The sequence below is a fragment of the Bos indicus x Bos taurus genome, chromosome 24, assembly GCF_003369695.1.
Source record: "Bos indicus x Bos taurus breed Angus x Brahman F1 hybrid chromosome 24, Bos_hybrid_MaternalHap_v2.0, whole genome shotgun sequence".
Classification (NCBI taxonomy): Eukaryota; Metazoa; Chordata; class Mammalia; order Artiodactyla; family Bovidae; genus Bos; species Bos indicus x Bos taurus.
The window spans coordinates 50412368-50423665 of NC_040099.1; positions in this window are offsets into that span (position 1 = coordinate 50412368).

Consider the following 11298-nt stretch of genomic DNA (forward strand, 5'->3'; position numbering starts at 1 on the left):
CTCCAAGAATTAAAACCTGTCACAGGACAGGAAGTTGCAGGTAAAATGCAGAGGTGGAAGAGGCTGGAGGTACTAAGGTGACTGCTACCTGAGCTACCCATGGCTTTTCATGTCAATCTCCTAAACATCCCAAGCCCAGCATCTGTGTCCCCGCCACGAGTCCCACTAATCCAACTCTGGGATCAGTCGTCGCTGTCACTGCTGAGAAGTTTCAGTGTCAAACGGATGGGGGTCCTTGTGTCAGACCCTACTGGCAGGGCCTGTGGTGTCCGTGCAAGAGCTTGAGATGTGAATTCTGCTTTTTACACTAAGAACTTCACGAAGATCATGAGAAACATTCAAAGTTCGAGTTCCTTAATTTCCGCTGATGTCTCTTTCTTGCTCTGCATGTTCTTGACTAACAGGTATGTTAACTCTCTTTACGCATTGGCACCTTTTAGCACCCAGTCGCTAATTCCCACGGGAATAAAATATGGCAGGGTTCTGAGTACAATCGTGGTCAGGAAACAGAGCCCAGCCTACCAGACAACTGAGCCTGCAGGTGCAGTCTCCTTGGTACAGGGCTTTGGCTGGGCAACTCAGCTATATTCTGGGTCATTCTATTTCATGAATAGTGATTGGCTTTGTTTCTACTCACAGCATTAGAGTGATTATCAGTCTCAAGGTCCTTACTGTGGGATCAGATTGGCCCTCGGAGCACCTGCCCCACCCCAGTCCCTTCCATCAAGCTTAGTTGACAGGCTTGTCAAAAACAGGCTCTGTGTGGGAGAAAACAAACATGTGAACGACAAGTTTGTGTCTGAGAGCCAAACTGCATATTCAACTATTGTTCCATCCTGTCTTCCAGAACTCTGGACCAAAGCAAGGCTTAACATCTTCTCCACTTTAATTCATGGGCTCAGTACTAAGAGCTTTAAATGACTGAGAAATTCCTTTGCAGACACAAAGACACCATCAGCTGTGCAGAGATGCATCAAAATATGGTTGTGGGGGTCCCAGTGGCCATCAGACTTCGGTCACTACTGTCCTGGCTTCGTTCTCGGGAATCTTAAGGTGGGGATTCCTTAGCAAGTGATTGATGGAGGAGATACCTGAAGATGACGGAGGGTATGGGACACAGAGGAGGACTGGGGACGAGTACTCAGCAAGTACATGGTCCAGGCGAGAAACTAGCTTCAGCTTGACCCCACAGAGAGCTCTGCAGCACAGATTGTGCCGTGGAATTGGCCCCACCTTGAAGAGGAGAGGACAGCCATTTGTGTCTCCATGTTAGCTAGTCTTTGGTTGCAGGCTGTGGGGGTTGGTGGTGAGGGGCAGGACCTATTCACCAAAAGAAGTTCTAGGAGCAGCTGTGAGCCACTCAGCGGTCAAACCCACAGCCATGGGACAGCAGGCAGACTCCCTGCTGAAAGGGGTCTGGGCAGAGTCCCATCCACATCACAGAGCCCTGTGCTAGGTGCTGGGGGGGATAAAGAGGCAGAAAGGGGGCCGGCCCAGCAGATTTTTATGGTTTGAGTGGATAAGTGGGGCAAACATATAAACCCTCTGAGGTGCAAACAAGAGACCTTCCAAGTTCCTCACCTGGTGGGCACGCCAAGGCCCAGGTCCAGCCCTTTCATTATTAACTTTCTGCTGTTCACTTGCCTAAAAGCTACCTCTCCACCACCGCTCCCTACCATGGAAATCTCAGTCAAGTGACTGTGTTGGGGGTCCCCAAGCCCACCCACACCCACACCCACATCTTATTGGCCTGTTTCTCAGGAGAGCCCTGACTAGTGAGAGCACAGGGCTTGACGTGCACCATCCATTTTAATCCTCACCACAACTGAGGAGGCAGATGTCATCAAACCCATTTTACAAGTGTGGAGACCAAGGGACAGAGAAGTTAAGTAACTTACCCAAGGTCAGCATAACAAAGGATTTCAGCCAGGAATAACTGAGCCAGACGGCATGGGCTGGAATTCCAGCACTATCACATACTCACTTTCATCTTTTCACTTTCATCACTTACTCAAGTTCATCTTTCTATGCCTCCATTTCCTCATCTGTAAAATGGGGATAATTGTAATACCTGTCTCAGAATCATTGCAAACATTAAAGACGTTAAACTATGTAAAGCACTTAGTGTTTGTACAATACAGTGTTTGACATGTCGAAAGTGTTTTATACGTGTTTGGTGAGTAAATTAAAAGAAACAAGATTATTAAATGGCAGATCCAAAATTTGTACCTAATAAATGATACTTTCAATTTTATTTCTCCTCTGGGATTTTTATATTGCTCTATGTCAAACAGGTAGAAAATCCACATCTCCGTTAAAAACAAAAATCAGCCGCAAAACCCCACCCTTTGAAGTATTTGCTCAGCCCACAACCTCCCTTCTCTGAGAAGTGTACCCCGGCTCCCCCATTCACAGGAGAGGCTGCTCCATTCAAGTTGGAGCTATGGTGACCTTCTGCCCTCACCCTTCCCACCCCCGTCCTGGTGACTGGATCAGGGTACACACCCTCGAGCCAAACTGGACCAACTGTGTTCTCTTTCCTGGGAATGTAGATTTAAGATTTAAGATGAGAATGTAGATTTAAGATTTAAGATGGGAAGGTAGATTTAAGATTTAAGATGGGAAGGTAGATTTAAGATTTAAGATGGGAATGTAGATTTAAGATGTCAGAGTTTGCTGTTGCTTGAACTGAGGACAAAGCAACCTCAGAACTGTGAGATGACCAAATTCACTGTGAGTCTTTAATCACAGAAGGAGAGGAATAGAGCAGCAGTAATAGAGGAGAGTGGAGAAGGCAATGGCACCCCACTCCAGTGCTCTCGCCTGGAAAATCCCATGGGCGGAGGAGCCTGGTAGGCTGCAGTCCATTGGGTCGAGAAGAGTCAGACACGACTCAGTGACTTCACTTTCACTTTTCACTTTCATGCATTGGAGAAAGAAATGGCAACCCACTCCAGTGTTCTTGCCTGGAGAATCCCAGGGATGGGGGAGCCTGGTGGGCTGCCGTCTGTGGGGTCGCACAGAGTCGGACACGACTGAAGCGACTTAGCAGCAGCAATAGAGGAGAGAGGGAGAGACAAACTGAACTGCCCTAGTGCTGGTTTCTGCCAGTTTCAGTTGCTCACGGGGCCCTGACTACACCTCCGGTCCCTGATCCCCATAGGTTACCCCATGACCTGAGAATAACACCCCTTTCTGTGCATCTCCCTTGAGTGGACTCTCACAGCTGAGAAGAGCCTTGACTCAGCTGCCTTCCTGTCCAAGCCCCGTGCTGAACCCCCACATGTGACCTGAATGTGGGGGGCCTTGTCCCCCCAGTATGCATTCACGTTTTGGCACAGGAAGCTCATCACAGCAGCCTCCTGTGAGCAGTACTTTGCTCAAAAGGAAAGAAACTGCATAGACTTCCAGGTGAGAGGGAATGGGAGGCGTTTAGATAAAGCCTTCCCCTTGGGCCAGAACTGGGTGAACCCAACCCAAGTGGCGCTGTGGTGAAGAACCCACCTGCCAATGCAGGTGTCCATGAAAAATGCGGGTTTGATTCCTGGGTTGGGAAGATCCCCTGGAGGAGAGTACAGCAACGCACTCCAGTATTCTTGCCTGGAGAATCCCATGGACAGAGGAGCCTGGCGGGCTATGGCCCATAAGGTCTGTACACAGAGTTGAACATGACTGAAGCAACTTAGCACGCATGCAGAAAACCATGGGTGGGAGGGAAAGTTCTGGCAGGACCTCAGGGCTAATTTCATCTCCTCCAGACTTCTGCCTCAGGCTGCCCTGACCTGAGCAGGGCAGCGGCCAGTCAGTGGCAAGAGAAGCTCCCACCTGCAAGCTCCATTCTCATGATTTCAGCCACCGTCCAGGTTGTTAGCCACTGGCTGCAGGTGGCTACTGAACCCTTGAAATGTACCTGGTTTGAATTGAGATGTGCTGTAAGCGCCAAATACATTCAGATTTCAAAGACTTAGTACCTCCCCCCGCAACGAATGTAAAATATCTCATTCATAAATATTTATACTGATTACATATTAAAGTCATAACAGTTTTGTGTGTGCGTGAATGCATGCTCAGTCGCTCCAGTCATGTCTGACTCTTTGCGATCCTATGGACTGTAGCCCACCAGTCTCCTCTGTCCATGGGATTCTCCAGGGAAGAATACTGGAGTGACTTGCCATGCACTTCTCCAGGGGATCTTCCCAACCCAGGGATCAAGCCCGCATCTTCTGTATCTCCTGCATTGGCAGGCGGATTCTTTACCCACTGAGCCACCTGGGAAGCCCCTGTGACATTTTTGATGTTGTATTAAATAAAATACATTAAAACTAACTTCATCTATCTCCTTCGTTAAAAAAAAAAAACTTGACTAGCTAATACAAAAGTTTTAAATTGCATAAGTGCCCCATATTTTACTTCTATTGAACAGCATTCTCTGACACTTTCATCGGGAACAAACTTCAAGAGATCAAGGACACTAAAATGTTGTTATAATTAAAGTTCCATCAAAATCTGTGAGCACGAGAGTTTATCCAGCCAACAAACGTCCTCTGACCATAAGAAGGAAAAGAGCCACAGCTGTTTTTCACCAAATGGATATCATTAAATTAATTACATTAGCACTGGATAGCTCCTTCAAGGCCCTCCAGGAGTTTTAATAAAATCAGTAGCGTTAGGGCAGAAAGAGATCGTCTACTGAATCTTACCCTAGAGATAAAGTTGTAGGTTCAGAGAGGCCAGCTGACCAGAGGAAGGTCATATAGCAAGATAGTGGCTCCTGGCTCATAATCCATTGCTCTTCCTACTATAGCAGGGTGCCTTGTCTTGGGGCTTGAGGTATTCACTGTGGTTGGCTATCCAAGAATCACTTTCAACACCCTTTCCTTGTCTCTGTCCCTAAAGGCAGAAAACTTTGCTTTTCCAACCATCCTGGAAGCAACCCATGGCCATTTGACACAGTTCTGGTCAATGAGATATAAAAGGGTATTTCTTGAGAACCTTCTCAATACATATGAGACAAAAACCTTTTACCTCTGCTTCCTGTTTTTTGATTTTTGGATGCAATCCTGGAGCTGCCACAGCCATCTTAAGATCATGAGGCAACAAACCCAAGGACAAAAGGTCAAACAGACTGTGGAGGCGAAAAAGAGGAATAGAAAGAGCCCAAGTTCATAATGATGTCATTAGGTTACTGAACCAGCCCTAGAACTGCCTGCTTTCAGACTTTTTGTTAAGAAAACAATAAATATCCTTATGATTAAGCCAATTAGTCTTCAGTTACAAGACTTAGAATCCTCCCAGTGGACGCTGAACGCATCCCAGTGAATAAAGATTTATTAGGTCCCTAATTCCTCCACTATCTTATTCTGCTTCATTCCTGTCACTGTTGCAGTCTGGGCTGCTGTAGCTTGACAAACTCTTGGCTGATCCCAGCAGCATATTTCTGTTCAAGGATATGCCTTTTATTGCAAAGAATCTGACTTTTCCTAGAACATACAAACAAAAGTTTCAAACCACAGAGTTTGGGCTTTCTTGTAGATACAGCCATATATTACCCTCACCCACTCCTGCCACTCTGGGAAACCTTCTTGCATTATCTACTGTGTTCTTAACTTATAGTCCTCTAGTCATCCTGTCCCTCCAGCTTGTTTCCTGAGATGTTTACTGGACACGTTAGCTGCTCTCAGAAATACCTGCAGTCCCCTCTTCACTAGACCGCCTCCCTGGGTGTCATACCTGCTCGTGTCTCCTTTACACTATCACCCTCCCTGGGTTTCATACCTGCTCATGTCTCCTTTACACTATCACCTTTTCTCCCTGGGAGAAAACATCGGCCCAGAGACGCTCCTATCTGCAAGCCTTATTCCTGCATGATTTCCAGCCACTATGCAATTCAGTAGACACTGGCCACATGTGGCTACTGAGCCCTTAAAATGTAGCTCATCCTAGCTGCCATGTGCTGTGAGTCAGGGGTCCCCAGCCTCCAGGATCTAATGCTTGATGATCTGAGCTGATGTAATAATAATAGAAATAAATGTAATGCACTTGAATCATCCCAAAACCATCTCCCCCAGCCATCCATGGAAAAACTGCCTTCCACAAAACCAGTCCCTGGTCCCAGAAAGGTTGGGGACTCCGCTGTAAGTGTCAAATACACACCAATCTCCAAGACTTAGTATCTCCTTCAAAAGAATGTAGACTATCTCATTCATAATTATTTCTATTGATTACATATTAAAAGTATAACATTTTGAAATCATATTAAAATACATTTAAACTAACTTCACCTGTCTCTTTTTACTTCTTTTAAAGTAGCTGGCTAATGCAAAAGTTTTCAATTATATACTTCTGTTGGACAGCACAGTTCTAGAATGCTATGAGCTGATTATGGCCTTAATTCTTTTACAATAATATTTCATTTCAGTGAGGTATTCCTCTTTTCAAGCTAAAAAAAGTGACTCTCCTAGCAGAACTCCAAACACCATTCAGTCTGTGTGGGGCAGGTCTCTTTCAAATCAAATCAAATTATAAAAGCATTGGCCTCTTAAAGATTGTTTGCAAACCCACTTAAATTGCCCTAAACAAACAAACAAAAGTAGCATTTATTGCCTGGCGTGCTGTGGTTCATGGGGTTGCAGAGTCGGACACGACTTAATGACGAACAACAACAACAAAAACAGGTACAATAGTGTTTCTAAAAATCTGAAGGCCGGAAGCAGAGTCCAGCCTCAGGAAGGACTAGACAGAAGCCCTGAAGAAGCTGAGAATCAAAGCTCTTCTCTCTTCACTTCCCTTCGCAAAAGTGTTATTATCTCATCTCTTGGCCCAACCACTTTCATTTCACTCAAAGCCCTGAATCTGAATGTCTTTCTGCTTCTTCTGAGTTTAGCAAAATCAATCACAGAAGTCACCAGAACAAAGCAGAGGATCAAGATGACCTGCTTACCAGACTACAGGTAATTTATTTTATCTCCAGTGGTGCCAGACGCTGCATTTTACATTTGGATCCCGTCACTCTGAGCTGTGATTTATTTATTAGACTCGACACAGTCTGCCTTGTGCATGTAGAGGAAATTTCAGTCTGAATCAGAAAACAGGAGGCACTGTGCCAAGGATAGCCACTTGGCACATCCAAGGTGCCAAGTAAAGGGCGGGGGGAGGCGAACCTCCTTGCCATCAAGGAGCTTGCAAAATTAGGTCAAAAGGGGAGGGAACTCATTAAGATAGCTCTTTATTATGAAGATCTCCATACGTCAAAGACTATAGAAACAAAAAGTCATCCCTTAAAACCCTAAGGGGACCTGGTCAGATATAAAAGGTGGTCAAGGCTAGACCTCTCACCAGCGTGCCAGATGTTCCCCGAATGGACTGAACAAAGCCCCGCAGTGAAGAACCCCGCTCACTGACCCTGCTACTCCAGCCTGTCCCAGAGCCAATGTCTCCCATCTCAGTCCTTCCATTCTCCCATGCACCATGTTACCTGGAAGGAAAAACACGTTGCACCAGCTAAATTCACCACTAGCTGGTGAAACACGTTTGCCAGCTAGATTGAAAGCAAAGCCCAAGAGAAAGAGAGAGGTCTGAGAAGTTCGGGTGAGATGGGCAGAAAAGTCTGAGCCTCTGATGGAATGAAGGGTAGCAGAATATACCATGCCAAAATAAGCCACATTGGCCTCAAAATTATATTGAACTGAAGGCAATTAAGAAGCAGTAAGTGTAAGAACTCCAGTACTTTGGCCACCTCATGCAAAGAGTTGACTCATTGGAAAAGACTCTGATGCTGGGAGGGATTGGGGGCAGGAGGAGAAGGGGACGACAGAGGATGAGATGGCTGGATGGCATCACTGACTCGATGGACGTGAGTCTCAGTGAACTCCGGGAGTTGATGATGGACAGGGAGGCCTGGCACGCTGCGATTCATGGTGTCGTGAAGAGTTGGATACGACTGAGTGACTGAATGGAATGGAAGTGTAAGAAAGCTCTCCCTATCTGTCCTCTTTCTACCTAGAGAGAAGATGTAAATTTTCCCTTTATTGGAGACAGACTCTTAACAGCCCAGAGAAGGCACCAGAGGATTCTACAAACAAACCTCACTCTATTTCCTCCCATTCATTTACCTTCCTGCCACTTGCCACCCTTGGAAGCCTGAAACTGCTTCCTCTGACTGTTATTTCTCTACAGACACACTGTCGTCTGTTGAAGATGCTATATAAACCAGAGATCTGAGCCACCATTTTTTTCAATTGATCTATTTATTTTAATTGGAGGATAATTACAGTATTGTGATGCTTTTTGCCATACATCAGCATGAATCAGCCATAGGTATACATGTGTTCCTCCCACATCCTGAACCCCCACCCCCACTCCCTCCCCACCCTATCCCTCTGGGTTGTCCTAGAGCACCAGCTTTGGGGGCCTGGCTTTATGCATCGAACTTGCACTGGTCATGTTTCACATATGATAATGTACACATTTCAATGCTATTCTCTCAAATCCTCCCACCCTCACCTTCTCCCGCTGAGTTCAAAAGTCTGTTCTTTACATCTGTGTATCCTTTGCTGCCCTGCATGTAGGATCATCGTTATCATCTTTCTAAATTTCATATATATGCATTAACATACAGTATTTGTCTTTCTATTTCTAACTTCACTCTGTATAATAGGCTCCAGGTTCATCCACCTCATTAGAACTGACTCGAATGCATTCCTTTTTATAGCTGAGTAATATCCCACTGTGTACATGTACCACAACTTCCTTATCCATTCATCTGTCGATGGACATCTAAGTTTTGCTCTCACGTCCCAGCTATTGTAAATAGTGCTGCAAAGAACAGTAGGGTGCATGTGGCTCTTTCGATTCTGGTTTCCTCGGGGCGTATGCCAGCAGTGGGATTGCTGGGTCATATGGAAGTTCTAGTCCCAGCTTTTTGAGGAATCTCTGCGTAGTTCTCCACAGTTGAATCATCATTTTGAGATATGCTTCATTTTCGGTTTCTCCCATGTGATGTGCACTGCACGCTAATAAACAGTTTTTCTGCTGTTAATCTTTTATTAGAGTCCCAAATGAAAATCTATGATGCTTAGCTCTCCTATGAGACCTCTGTTCAAGGGAAGAAAGATGGAAACCAGATGGAAGGAAGAATGGGAACCTGATGCTGGAGGTTGAGCTGGGCTGAGAATGAGGGGAAATCTCCACCAGCAGAGGGAAGAGCCTCTGGGGAAAGTTTTTCTGGACAAAGTCTCCGAAATCTGTCACAGAAGAGGGCGAGCCAGGTCAGACCCGGAGAGAATCTGACAGGATGGGGATTTCAGAGGAGGAGCTCTCAGATCAGAAAGCCCTGGAAACGTGGGGCCCCAGAACTTGGCCTTCTCTCCTTCCACATTGGGAGCCTTTAGCATTTCAAATGCTGCCTTCTGGGCTGGCCTGGTTACTACCCCGAAGCCCTGTAGTGGGTCTCTCCTTGGTAGTGAAGCCCAAGTGGCCCATTTCTCCTCTTAGAGACGGTACTGCCACGTTACCCCAGGCCGAGCAGTCAGACCGCTCAGCCGGCCTGCGGCAGCAACAGCACTGGGATGGCACTTCTCGTGTCTTCTCTGGCTGGATCCTGCAGGACTCCCAGCCTTAGCCAGGCTCTTCTGTGCCCTGAAGAAGAACCCGCAGCCGCCCCGTGAGGGTGACCTACCACATCCCCCCCTCAGCTCAGGCTCTGAGAGGCCATATCTCTTGGGAGGCCCCTGGGACTCATGTCATCAAGGCAGTAGGTACAGGGAAGCTACGTGAAGCCCTCCTCAGGGTCCCTTCCCGCGGAAGCCAGAGCCTCTCATGATTCCATGACTCCATTCTGTCTTTTCCTGCCTCTTCCTGCTGCTTCAGGACTCCCTTCGCTTGGACAGCGGGAGGGGGAAAGCTCAGCCCCCTGAGGTAAACTGACCCCAGCAGGACCTCCCCACCCGCCTCTGACTGGGCCAGGCCTGTCTGCGCTCCAGAGCTCAGGCCAGCGTCCCTGTCGTGCAGGTGAGAAGTGGGTCACTTCTTTGGCTCTTCTCTTCTAGAAAAAATATCTACTGGTTTCAAAGAGGGAGGGGGACATCCTGCTAGGTTGTGGCATTGGGCTCTGTGAAGTCGCCAAGTTTAGGACCCTGGGGTTGGCTTGTACGTGGGGTGGTCATCATCTCGCAGCCTGCCAGCTGTTCCCAGCTGTTCCCACCTTCCCCAGATTCCCCCCACGTCCCTCTGCCTGGAGAGGCAAGGCAGGAGCCAGCCCTCCAAGCCCAGAGCAGTTTGGAGCAGAGAATCTCGCCATAAACGCCTCCAGCCGGTGCGAGGGAAAACCTCCTAGGAGCTCTGTAAAACTTTTGTTTTCCTTTCTCTTATCACGGCCTCTGTGGAGGCTGCTGGCTCAGATCAATCGCCTCAGTGTCTCCCCTCACTTATTCCCTCACCTGCTGCTGTCCAGCCTGAGGGAGACGTTTCTTTTGCACAAACCAATGGGAGGATAGACTGGTCTTCAATATGCATGGCCTGGAATCTCAGGAATTGACCCCTCTAGGGAGGGGGTTCCTGGGGAGGCCAGACTGACAGATCAGAGTCAAGCTCAGAATTCCCTGCTCTAATCGCCAGCTTGATCCTATGGTCTGTCAAACAGGGCTCAGCCCACCTGCACACCCCCGCCAGTGCCCAGATGGGGTGACGTGCCCCCGGGACCAGAGCTTCCACCATCTGACTTAGCGACGGCTTACAAGGAAGGAAAGGACCAAGGACAGATACCATAGGAGTGGCTGAGAATCCAGACACCCTGAAGGGGTTTCCATTCGAGGAAATTTATTTATTAGATAACCAGCCCTGGAGTAACCCCAAGCCAGTTCCACCTCCCTGGCCCCTTCTCAGCACAGCAAATGGTCTTCCTGGAACCAAAGGCGAGAGCAATGCAAGAGAGGAAAGAGCTGGAAGCCAGCCGTCCCCAGCATCTCCCCTCCCCAAGGACATAATTACTCCTTGGGGCCAGGCCTTGACCTTCCCTGGAAGTGCGATGCTTCATTGTTTACAACACTCGAAGCTCTACAAAGTTTTAATGAGAAGCAAGCAACTGATAAGACGGCAACACGGTAACAAACTCTCATTTGCTGGAGGTTACGGTAAAGAATCCACTTGCAATGCTGGATCGATCCCTGGGTTGGGAAGATCCCCTGGAGGAGGGCGTGGCAACCCACTCCAGTATTCTTGCCTGGAGATTTCCATGGACAAGAGAAGCCAGGTGGGCTACAGTCCATGGGGTCTCAAAGAGTCAGATATGACTGAGCCACT